Below are 13,101 nucleotides of genomic sequence, written 5' to 3'. Positions count from 1 at the left end.
TTGGTTTGTGTGTATATTTTGTGTATTTTACTTACCTCCTAAGGGAGTATATCCTCTGAGATACGTTTGGCATATTGTCACTAAAATAAAGTACCTTTACTTTTAGTAACTCTGAGTATTGTGTTTTCTTATGATATTGTGCTATATGACACAAGTGGTATAGTAGGAGCTTTGCATGTCTCCTAGTTCAGCTTAAGCTGCTCTGCTATAGCTACCTCTGTCAGCCTAAGCTTCTAGAACACTACTAATCTACTAATAAGGGATAACTGTGCCTGGCACAAGGTGTAAGTACCACTAGGTACCCACTATAAGCCAGGCCAGCCTCCTACAGTGATGTAGTTAACTTTTTGATGATATTGATGTCTTCAATTTTTCAGGACTAGCAGGGGTATCAGTAGTGGCTTTTTTGGTTCTTGTGATGTGTCTTTTCAAGTTTGGGGTACTTGGAAGTTGTCCTGAACTATAGTCAGGAAAGAGTTGGTATGATATTTTTATTTAATAGTTCCCATAGGTTCTTGTGGACTTGTGCTAGCTTCCGTACGGCCTTACAACAGATTTCTCACTTTGATTTCTGTAACATTAGGTGAGTGATCATGCTCTGTCATTTTCGTACAATTTTGTTTCCATTTTTAGCCCTCCCAAAATATGCATTTGAATAATACTTTGTAGATTTCCAAAGCATACTTTCTGTGTATGTGCACTCTTGACTCTAAGTATATCCCATGTGAGTCAATAACAGCTTTCCTTTTTGAAATTTCGATAAGTGTCTCTTTCCAAAATTATATCTGTGGGTTTAAAATGATATATTAATCAACTGTTTTAATAACTACATTTTAAAGTAGCATCAATACTTAAACGTGCACTACATTATCCTACATTTTTGTTCTTACAAATGTATTTTTATTTTATTTGGTAAAGATGTATGATGAGGTTTATGTTTCTGTTGGAATGATAGGAGACAGATGCTTAATTTTCACCTGTTTAGAAAACAAAATTTGTTAGCTTTAGAAATTGTTTAGTTTATATTTTATTTTATTTTATTTTATTTTTATGTTTAAACTATAAAGTGCTTTGACTTGTGTTACGTTAAGTTATATTTACTTCTCAAAGTTTAGCAAGTTTTGAGTTTGAAAAGATGGTATTCCTATTCTTGCCTTCTAATTTTCGGCTTTTCTCTGTTGATGATTGCTACAGTAGGAAAATATAAACAAATAGCAGTATATTACTTTTTGGTTTAATTTAAAAATGTAGCTGTCTGGTGTTGTTTTTAGTTATAATTTGTTTAGTTTATGTTACTTGCTTTTTAGTGTTGACTTTCTTTTTTGGCAATGCTTTCTTAATTTGTCTTTGTAGAATCCAGCAGAGTGAGGCATTTTAAAGTTTTGGCCTATTTGGTTTCTGTCTTTTAAAGAGTGTGTATTTCATTAGGAAATTGTGTATTAGTTAGTTTGTTTTAAGTTCAATTGAATTGGTTGTTTTACTTGATATTTATTTTTTTCATGCTGTGTACTTCTTATCTGGCAGACACCAATTAGTGTTTATATGTTAAAGTATATATACATATACTTATACGTTATAGTTAGGAAAGAGATTTAAAAAAATTTAAAAATTAACTTAAATTTAACTTTAACTCAACCAAAGTTTACAGGGACATTATAGTTAGGCTCACATTTTAAACATACAAAACCATGGAAATTCACTAGTTATTGTAAGAGTTATCTCAAGTAACTATAACTCACGCCCCCGCACCACGGCTAAGGGGTCAGGGTGAGTGTATCCTGGCCTCATTTCTTTTTTTTTGCTTTTTTTCTGGGACTCAGCTCAAGCCGAGTCCCAAAATGGCCCCCTTGTTGAAGTGTTGGAAGCCAATCAAATATCAGCACGGAGACAGTTTGATCCGTGAAGAATCTGCAGCACTAGATATCTATATTTTTTGGCCTTAAATTCATCCAAAACTACTGAATGGATTTACACCATACCACAAAAAGTCCAATCTGCGGAACGGAATCTAGCTTTGTGCCAAATTAGGTGTAATTCCATTCCACGGTTTGAGCTGCAGGCGTGTCTAAAACCTGCAAAATGCTCATAGACACAGAAAAGAGAAAAAGTGTTTTGCGGCCCCCCCTTTATTTTGGCCCCCACTTCACGAATCATCCCAAAACTTTCAAGAAAGCAGCTGAACTGACCAAAGAATACGTTTTGCCAAAGTTATTGGTGAAACAAAAAAAGCTCCGATCCCTCAGTGTTGCCCTGAGTATGAATTAGAGTGAGTGGCAAAGTGCGCAAACCTAGAACTGTGTTGGACATTTACTTCAACACTGTACTCTTGCCTCTAGTGGAGTGTTCTTATCTCTGAATGTTCATCTGAGACAGTGACAGTGTGTGCAAATCTAGAACTGTTTTGTACGCTGACTGCATCACTGTACCTTTGATTTAATTGTAGTGCTCTATCTCAGATTGTGCTGCTCAGTGAATGGCAGTGTGCGCAATCCAGGACCTATGCTGGACTCTAACTGCATCACTGTTCGGTTGGCTCCACTGGGGTTTATCAATCCCTTAGAGTAGCCTGGAGTGAGCATCTGAACATATGGTGGTATTCACAAACCTTGACATTTATTTTATACCAATTGTGTCACTGTAACTTCTTCATTGGGTTGTTCCAATCCCTGGCTGAATCCCTAAGAATGCATCTGACTAATTGGTGCTGATTTTAATCCTGAACCTGTGTTGGACACTAACTCCCTCACTCTACCTTTGCCAGTTGGGAGGTCCAATCCCAGAATTGAGCCCTTAATGTGCATTTCAGCGAGTGGTAGTATAAACAAACTTGGACCTGGGTGGTCACTGACTTTGTCACTGTACCTTTTCCTTCATGGGATTGTTTCAATCCCTCAGTGTAGCACTAACTATACCTCCAGTGAGTGGCAATGTCTGCAAACCTGTACCAATGTTCAATGCTGACTGTGTCACTGTACTTTTGCCTCCATTGAGATGTTCCGATCCTTAAGTGTGGCCTGGTGTATGCTCCTGAGTCATGTTGTGTGTAAACCTGTGACAAATTGACACTATATACATGTAAATCCTCAATTATGTCACTCCTGCATAGCAAAACCACAACAAAAATACTACTAAAATATATTTTAAAAAAAGGCCCTCATTACAACCCTGAAGGTCGGTGATAAAGCGGCGGTAATACCGCCAACAGGCCGGTGATAAAAAAAATGGAATTTTCACCACTGCGGAAACCGTCAACACAGACAGCCACTTTAACACACCAATCGTCACGACGGTAGCAACAAGCACCGTGGCGGTAACCGCCAACAGCCAGGCGGAAGACAATGTACCGCCCACCCTATTATGTGAGGCCAATCTGCCAGCTTTTCCGGAGTGGTACCAACTCCATCAAAAGCACGGCGGAAACAGTACACAGAAGGGAAATGACTCACCTCTCAACACTTAAGGAAGAACCACGACGCCATGGAGCCCGAACTGCAGATCATCATGCTAGTATACCCCATGCTAGTATACCTCCTCCTACACCAGGAACACGAACGGTGGCAAAGACAACCACGGTGAGTACCGCACCTAGCACACAAGGGAGGTAAGGAGGAAAAAGAGAGTGACACACATACGCAACACACCCACCACCACCTTCAACACCACACACACAAACAAGATACAACAACATTACATATCCACCCTGTCCCCCTCAGGAATAACGCAAGGACAAAAGGAAGTGAGTAAAGCCAATGTAATAATATCCATTTCGAGAAATACGTCCTTAAAGCACAAAACAGTATCTACAATATATACAAATGGAGGGACAATGCCCAGTCCAAAATGTTTGTGGCCCACAGGGCCATAACACATAGACAAAGGCCACACTTGACTCTTGCCTCAATATGGAGAGAACACTGCTGGGGTATCAGGTCGAAGATACACAGGCACCTCAGGGGGAAGGGGAAGGGGGGGCACCTCAGCCAGAAGATGGTAAAACGCCACTGCTCCTGGAAGGGGCTACATGTTCTCTGCGATGTTCTGGGGAGTGCAAAGCCACAGTCTCTCTAGTGTGTGGTCTGCCCACTGCTTGGTCCTGGGGAGTGCAAAGCCACAGTCTCTCTAGTGGGTGGTTTGCCCACTGCTTGGTCATGGGGAGTGCTGAGCCACAGTCTCTCTATGGGGTGGTTTGCTCACTGCTTGGTTCTGGGGAGTGCTAAGCCAACAGTCTCTCTAGTGGGTGGTTTGCCCATTGCTTGGTCCTGGGGAGTGCAAAGCCACAGTCTCTCTAGTGGGTGGTTTGCCCACTGCTTGGTCCTGGGGAGTACAAAGCCACAGTCTCTAAAGTGGATGGCTTCTCCACTGATTCTGGAGGGGGCTTTGTGCCCAATGTGCTCCACTCTGGCAAGGAGGGGGTGATTCGATGCCTTCTTCCACTGGTTCTGGAGGGGGCATTGTGCCCAGTGTGCTTCATCCTGGCAAAGAGGGGGTGAGTGGGTGCCTTCTTCCACTGGTTCTGGAGGGGGCTTTGTGCCCCGTGTGTGTCATCCTGGCAAGGAGGGGGTGAGTGGATGCCTTCTTCCACTGTTTCTGGAGGGAGCATTGTGCCCAGTGTGCTTCATCCTGGCAAGGAGGGGGTGAGTGGATGCCTTCTTCCACAGGTTCTGGAGGGGGCTTTGTGCCCAGTGTGCTTCATCCTTGGAAGGAGGGGGTGAGTGGATGGCTTCTTCCACTGGTTTTAGAGGGGGCTTTGTGCCCAGCGATGCAGATCCTGGATGCTGCAAGGCCACAGTCTCTCACCTGGGTGTCACACCTACAGTTGTTGCAGGTCTGCCGGCGGTGATGGCTGCTCAGTGGCGGCAGTTGCGGGGCTGGAGGCGGTGCTACGAGTGGTGGGGGAGGCTCCAGCCCTTCCCCTGCAGCCTCAGACGGCTGCCCATTGGGGCTGCTGCTGCTGGCAGTCATGCAGGTTGCGGTGCTGCCAGTGGTGGGGGGAGGCTCCAGCCCTTCCCCCGCAGCCTCAGATGGCTAAAGTGCCATGGCTGGTGTTGTTTGCATAGATGCTGCTCCAGCACCAGGCACCAGATCCATCCTGCCTGTGGCGTCTGTGCCTTTTTCATTGCCCTTGGCAGCTGGTGTTACCTTCCTGCCCTTGGTAGCTGGTGGTGCCTCCTCGCTTCTGCCAGCTGGTGTTCCCTTCTTCCCTTTGGTAGCTGGTGGTCCCTTTTTGCCTTGCTAGCTGGTGGTGCCTCCTTGCCCTTGCTAGCTGGTGGTGCCTCCTTGCTAGCTGGTGGTGCCTCCTTGCCTTTGCTAGCTGATGGTGCCTCCTTGCCCTTGCTAGCTGGTGTTGCCTCTTTGCCCTTGCTAGCTGGTGGTGCCTTGTTGCCCTTGCTAGCTGGTGGTGCCTCCTTGCCCTTGCTAGCTGGTGGTGCCTCCTTGTCCTTGCTAGCTGGTGGACCCTTCTTTCCCTTGGCAGCTGATGCAGGCACACTGGCAGTGCTGCCAGGTGTCTCCTTAGAGCCTCTCACACCTGCAGTAGCTGCAGAAACAACAGTGGCCGTTGGCTGGGTGGCTGAGGTGCTGGCCTGGGTTCTGCCCACCCTGGCCCGAAGTGAAGGACGGGGGGAGGCGCAAGGAATAGGCCAAGGGTGGAGAGGAAAAGCCTTTTAGGGACACTGGGGCTGGAAGAGGGTGAAAGTTTGGGAGTGGAGGAAGAGGGAGTTGTTGTAGGAGGTGTCTGTCTGCTGTGTTTGGGTGCAGATGCATGGGCTGGATGCTGTTGTGAGGTGGATGGCTGTTGGTTGTCTGAAAGCTTGCGTTTGTGTACATTGGGAGGAGGGGGCACAGACACAGTGGGAGAGGACACAGGGGACGTGTGCATGGATGTGGGGGTGGTGACTGCCAGTGAGGGGCGTGTAGTGATAGGCGTAATGGTGATGGAGGTACTGGATGAGGATATAATGCATGCAGGTGTGAGTGGATACGCTACTGGGAGCGAGGTGGATGAGGAGGAGGGGGACACAGTGGAGGCAGTGGATGTTGGTGTGTCTGCATCTGTATGGTGCTTGTGTGAGTGCCTGTGGGATGAAGTGTGGTGCTTGTGTTTGCCTGAGACACTTCTGTGCATTGATTTGGGTGCATGCTGGTCTGAAGGTATGCTTGGGATCGGCTGGGGTTGAGAGGATTGGGACTGCGTAGAGGAAGTTGGAGGGGGGAGGCTAGAGACAGGGACAATGGCTGCCATCAAGGAGTTGGCCAGAGCCTGGAATGATCTCTGTTTGCCCGTCACACCAGAATGAATGCTCTCCAGGAATGCATTTGTTTGTTGCAAATGCCCTGCCAGATCCTGGATGGCATTCAGTATGGTTGACTGCCCAACAGAGATGGATCTCAGGAGGTTATTAGCGTCCTCACTGATGGCAGCAGGGCTGACTGGGGCGGGGCCTGAGGTGCCTGGGGCGAAAGAGATGCCCACCCTCCTGGGTGAGCGGGCACTAGAAACACGCTGAGGGGCTGCTGGGAGGACGGTGCTAGTACGGGGGGCAGCTGTACCTGTAGTTGGGGTGGGCACAGAGGTGTCCGCCACTGCCAAGGAGCTTCCATCGGAGGAGATGTCGCTGTCCGAACTGTCCCCTCCAGTCTCCGCTGTGGTGCTCCCCTCGCCCTCCGTCCACTGGCGCCCTCACCATCGTTGGATTCGGCCTCATGGGCATGTGGGATGCAGCTCCCTCCGTCGCCACAAGGACAGGGTGACAAGACAAAAAGGGGGGGGAGAGACAGAGGATGCACTTGGTCAATGCCAGCAACAACACCACCGTTAGCGTACACAACACTCAGGGAACAGCCCTATGCACTAGGCCATTGTGAGAAAGTAGCCTCTTTCTAGCCTTGTTACCCCCACTTTTGGCCTGTTTGTGAGTGTATGTCAGGGTGTTTTCACTGTCTCACTGAGATCCTGCTAGCCCAGGCCCAGTGCTCATAGTGAAAACCCCATGTTTTCAGTATGTTTGTTATGTGTCACTGGGACCCTGCTAGACAGGACCCCAGTGCGCATAAGTTTGTGGCCTATATGTATGTGTTCCCTGTGTGGTGCCTAACTGTCTCACTGAGGCTCTGCTAACCAGAACCTCAGTGGTTATGCTCTCTCATTTCTTTCAAATTGTCACTAACAGGCTAGTGACCAATTTTACCAATTTACATTGGCTTACTGGAAAACCCTTATAATTCCCTAGTATATGGTACTGAGGTACCCAGGGTATTGGGGTTCCAGGAGATCCCTATGGACTGCAGCATTTCTTTTGCCACCCATAGGGAGCTCTGACAATTCTTACACAGGCCTGTCACTGCAGCCTGAGTGAAATAACGTCCACGTTATTTCACAGCCATTTTACACTGCACTTAAGTAACTTATAAGTCACCTATATGTCTAACCTTTACCTGGTAAAGGTTAGGTGCAAAGTTACTTAGTGTGAGGGCACCCTGGCACTAGCCAAGGTGCCCCCACATTGTTCAGAGCCAATTCCCTGAACTTTGTGAGTGCGGGGACACCATTACACGCGTGCACTACATATAGGTCACTACCTATATGTAGCTTCACAATGGTAACTCCGAATATGGCCATGTAACATGTCTATGATCATGGAATTGCCCCCTCTATGCCATCCTGGCATAGTTGGCACAATCCCATGATCCCAGTGGTCTGTAGCACAGACCCTGGTACTGCCAAACTGCCCTTCCTGGGGTTTCACTGCAGCTGCTGCTGCTGCCAACCCCTCACACAGGCATCTGCCCTCCTGGGGTCCAGCCAGGCCTGGCCCAGTATGGCAGAACAAAGAACTTCCTCTGAGAGAGGGTGTGACACCCTCTCCCTTTGGAAAATGGTGTGAAGGCAGGGGAGGAGTAGCCTCCCCCAGCCTCTGGAAATGCTTTCTTGGGCACAGATGTGCCCAATTCTGCATAAGCCAGTCTACACCGGTTCAGGGGACCCCTTAGCCCTGCTCTGGTGCGAAACTGGACAAAGGAAAGGGGAGTGACCACTCCCCTGACCTGCACCTCCCCTGGGAGGTGCCCAGAGCTCCTCCAGTGTGCTCCAGACCTCTGCCATCTTGGAAACAGAGGTGCTGCTGGCACACTGGACTGCTCTGAGTGGCCAGTGCCACCAGGTGACGTCAGAGACTCCTTGTGATAGGCTCCTTCAGGTGTTGCTAGCCTATCCTCTCTCCTAAGTAGCCAAACCCTCTTTTCTGGCTATTTAGGGTCTCTGTCTCTGGGGAAACTTTAGATAACGAATGCAAGAGCTCAGCCGAGTTCCTCTGCATCTCTCTCTTCACCTTCTGCCAAGGAATCGACTGCTGACCGCGCTGGAAGCCTGCAAAACTGCAACATAGTAACAAAGACAACAACTGCAACTCTGTAACGCTGATCCTGCCGCCTTCTCGACTGTTTTCCTGGTGGTGCATGCTGTGGGGGTAGTCTGCCTCCTCTCTGCACTAGAAGCTCCGAAGAAATCTCCCGTGGGTCGACGGAATCTTCCCCCTGCAACCGCAGGCACCAAAAAGCTGCATTACTGGTCCCTTGGGTCTCCTCTCAGCACGACGAGCGAGGTCCCTCGAATCCAGCAACTCTGTCCAAGTGACCCCCACAGTCCAGTGACTCTTCAGTCCAAGTTTGGTGGAGGTAAGTCCTTGCCTCACCTCGCTAGACTGCATTGCTGGGAACCGCGACTTTTGCAGCTACTCCGGCCTCCGTGCACTTCCGGCGGAAATCCTTTGTGCACAGTGCAGCCTGGGTCCACGGCACTCTAACCTGCATTGCACGACCTCCTAAGTTGTTCTCCGGCGATGTGGGACTTCTTTGTGCGACTTCGGGTGAGCACCGTTTCACGCATCCTCGTAGTGCCTGTTTTTGGCACTTCTCCGGGTGCTACCTGCTGCTGAGAGGACTCCTTGTCTTGCTCGATGTCCCCTCTCTCTTCTGGTCCAATTTGCGACCTCCTGGTCCCTCCAGGGCCACAGCAGCGTCCAAAAACGCTAACCGCACGATTTGCAGCTAGCAAGGCTTGTTGGCGTTCTTTCGGCGGGAAAACACTTCTGCGCGACTCTCCACGGCGAGAGGGATCCGTCCACCAAAGGGGAAGTCTCTAGCCTTTTTCGGTCCTGCAGAAACCGCAGCTTCTTCTGTCAAGTAGAAGCTTCTTTGCACCCGCAGCTGGCATTTCCTGGGCATCTGCCCAGCTCCGACTTGCTTGTGACTTTTGGACTTGGTCCCCTTGTTCCACAGGTACCCTAGATTGGAAATCCACAGTTGTTGCATTGTTGGTTTGTGTCTTTCCTGCGTTATTCCTCTATCACGACTTCTTTGTCTTTGGGGGAACTTTAGTGCACTTTGCACTCACTTTTCAGGGTCTTGGGGAGGGTTATTTTTCTAACTCTCACTATTTTCTAATAGTCCCAGCGACCCTCTACAAGGTCACATAGGTTTGGGGTCCATTTGTGGTTCGCATTCCACTTTTGGAGTATATGGTTTGTGTTGCCCCTATCCCTATGTTTCCCCATTGCATCCTATTGTAACTATACATTGTTTGCACTGTTTTCTAAGACTATACTGCATATTGTTGCTATTGTGTATATATATCTTGTGTATATTTCCTATCCTCTCACTGAGGATACACTCTGAGATACTTTGGCATATTGTCATAAAAATAAAGTACCTTTATTTTTAGTATAACTGTGTATTGTGTTTTCTTATGATATTGTGCATATGACACTAAGTGGTACTGTAGTAGCTTCACACGTCTCCTAGTTCAGCCTAAGCTGCTCTGCTAAGCTACCATTATCTATCAGCCTAAGCTGCTAGACACCCTATACACTAATAAGGGATAACTGGGCCTGGTGCAAGGTGCAAGTACCCCTTGGTACTCACTACAAGCCAGTCCAGCCTCCTACATTGGTTGTGCAGCGGTGGGATAAGTGCTTTGAGACTACTTACCACTCTTGTCATTGTACTTTTCATAAGAGAAAAATATACAAAACAAGGTCAGTGTATATACACATAGCCAAAAAGTTTTGCATTTCCTCTTTTCACTCTTTTCTAAGTGCTGAAAAGTACTTCTAAACTTTCAAAAAGTTCTTAAAAGTTTAAAAACTTTTTTTCTGTCTTTCTAAAAAGTTCTGAAAACTTTTTTCTCTTTTTCTATCACTTTAACTCTCTCTAAAAATGTCTGGCACAGGCCAAAATGTTGATCTGTCCAAACTTGCAAATGATCACCTTAGCTGGAAAGGAGCAAGGAGTCTCTGCATAGAGAGAGGTTTGAGTGTAGGGAAGAATCCTTCCTTGGAACTGTTACTTAACATGCTTAGAGAACAAGATAAGGCTATAGGTGCCCCATCTGTTGAAAAAGTACCTAATAGTTCCCAATCTGATTCAGGGACTCCCCCAGGAAAAGATTCAGGAAAGAAACTTCCTAGCCTGCCCATTACTAGACAGTCTAGCATAGTTGGTAATGATGATGAGCCACACCATACAAATAGTGTTGTCTCACATCATAGCAAAAGCATTTATTCTCACCATACTGGTAGTAATGTTTCTGTTAGCCAAGCTGTTAGGGTGGCTTCTGTAAGGGACAGGTCTCCTTCTGTTCATTCTCATCATACCTCTGTATCTAGGAATGTCCCTCCCACCAACCCTGATGACAGAATGTTAGAGAGGGAACTCAATAAGTTGAGGGTGGAACAAACCAGACTGAAGCTTAAAAAGCAACAGCTGGATTTGGATAGACAGTCTTTTGAACTAGAGAAGGAAATACAGAAGTTGGGTTTAGAAACCCAAGGTGGCAGCAGCAGTATTCCCCATAGTCATCCTGCAAAAGAGCATGATTCCAGGAATCTGCACAAGATAGTTCCCCCTTATAAGGAGGGGGATGGCATTAACAAGTGGTTTGCTGCACTTGAGAGGGCCTGTGTTGTACAGGATGTCCCTCAAAGGCAGTGGGCTGCTATCCTATGGCTATCATTTAGTGGAAAAGGTAGGGATAGGCTCCTTACTGTGAAAGAAAATGATGCTAATAATTTCCAAGTTCTTAAGAATGCACTCCTGGATGGTTATGGCTTAACCACTGAACAATACAGGATAAAGTTCAGAGAGACCAAAAAGGAGTCTTCAAAAGACTGGGTTGATTTCATTGACCATTCAGTGAAGGCCTTGGAGGGGTGGTTACATGGCAGTAAAGTTACTGATTATGACAGCCTGTATAACTTGATCCTGAGAGAGCATATTCTTAATAATTGTGTGTCTGATTTGTTGCACCAGTACTTGGTGGACTCTGATCTGACCTCTCCCAAAGAATTGGGAAAGAAGGCAGACAAATGGGTCAGAACAAGGGTGAACAGAAAAGTTCATACAGGGGGTGACAAAGAGAACACTAAGAAGAAAGATGGTGAAAATTCTCAAGATAAGCATGGGGATAAGGGTAAAACCAAAGATCCCACTTCAAATCTTAAACCCTCTTCAGGGGGTGGAGATAAAACAAATTCTTCCTCTTCTTCTCAACCTACACAGTTTAAAAAGCCTTGGTGCTTTGTGTGTAAAAACAAAGGCCATAGGCCAGGGGATAAGTCCTGTCCAGGTAAACCCCCTGAGCCTACCACCACTAATACATCAAGCTCTAGTGCCCCTAGCAGTAGTGGTACTAGTGGTGGGATTGCTGGCAACAGTCAAGCAAAGGGTGTAGTTGGGTTCACTTATGGGTCCATCATAGAAACTGGGGTAGTCAGTCCCAAGACAGTTTCTGTCACACCTAGTGGCATTGGCCTTGCCACACTGGCTGCTTGTCCCCTTACAATGGATAAGTACAGGCAGACAGTTTCAATAAATGGTATTGAGGCCTTGGCCTACAGGGACACAGGTGCCAGTATCACTTTGGTGACTGAAAACCTAGTGCACCCTGATCAACACATCATTGGACAACAGTATAAGATTATTGATGTCCATAACTCCACTAAGTTTCTTCCCTTAGCTATAATTCAGTTTAGTTGGGGTGGAGTTACTGGCCCTAAGCAGGTGGTGGTATCACCTAGCTTACCTGTAGACTGTCTCTTAGGTAATGACCTAGAGGCCTCAGGTTGGGCTGATGTAGAGTTTTATGCCCATGCAGCCATGCTGGGCATCCCTGAGGAATTGTTCCCTCTCATTTCTACTGAAATGAAAAAGCAAAGGAGAGAAGGCCTGAAAACTCAGGATCCCTCTCCATCAACAGGTAAAAAGGGTATCACAGTATCCCCTAACCACCCTACCATTCAGGATACCATTCCTGTGATGGGAGAAACCTCTCCTGGGGTGGCACCTGTTCCAAGGGAATAATCAGTTGGCAAAACTGTACTCCCTGAGGTAGAAGTACCTCTCTGTGGGATAACTAACATTGGTGAGAAAAAGAGCACCATTTTAGTTAACATGGAGCATCCCTCCAACCCTCCCAGAGAAACTTTAGTGCAGAAACCCTGCACTGCCTCACAACACTTAGGACAGCATCCCTGCCCTAGTGTGGAGCTCATAGGACAGCATCCCTGCCCTGCTCCAACTCAGGAGAAACAGCATCCCTGTTCTCTCTTCCAGCCATATGGACAAAGTTTTTGCCCAGCTATGGCTTTTCTGAGACAGCATCCCTGTCTGGCATTTCCATCACTACAAATAGGTTCAGTGGACAATTCCCACTGCTCTAAACTAAAACTTACTGATAGAAACTCTGAAAATACATATTCACATTGTTGCTTAGCTAAAAAACTTCAAACAGGGTGGTTTACATCCCCACAGGGAAGTAACCATATAGTGGATGATAAAGGGAGTAACCAGTCTATTACAGAGCTACTCTCTACTTATCACCACTTAGACAATAAAGTCTCAACTGGCCAAGGTTAGCCTTATTGTCCTTCGTTTGGGGGGGGGTTGTGTGAGAAAGTAGCCTCTTTCTAGCCTTGTTACCCCCACTTTTGGCCTGTTTGTGAGTGTATGTCAGGGTGTTTTCACTGTCTCACTGAGATCCTGCTAGCCAGGGCCCAGTGCTCATAGTGAAAACCCCATGTTTTTGGTATGTTTGTTATGTGTCACTGG

The sequence above is a fragment of the Pleurodeles waltl genome, chromosome 10 (assembly GCF_031143425.1).
Source record: "Pleurodeles waltl isolate 20211129_DDA chromosome 10, aPleWal1.hap1.20221129, whole genome shotgun sequence".
Taxonomy (NCBI): Eukaryota; Metazoa; Chordata; class Amphibia; order Caudata; family Salamandridae; genus Pleurodeles; species Pleurodeles waltl.
This window is presented reverse-complemented; position numbering follows the sequence as displayed.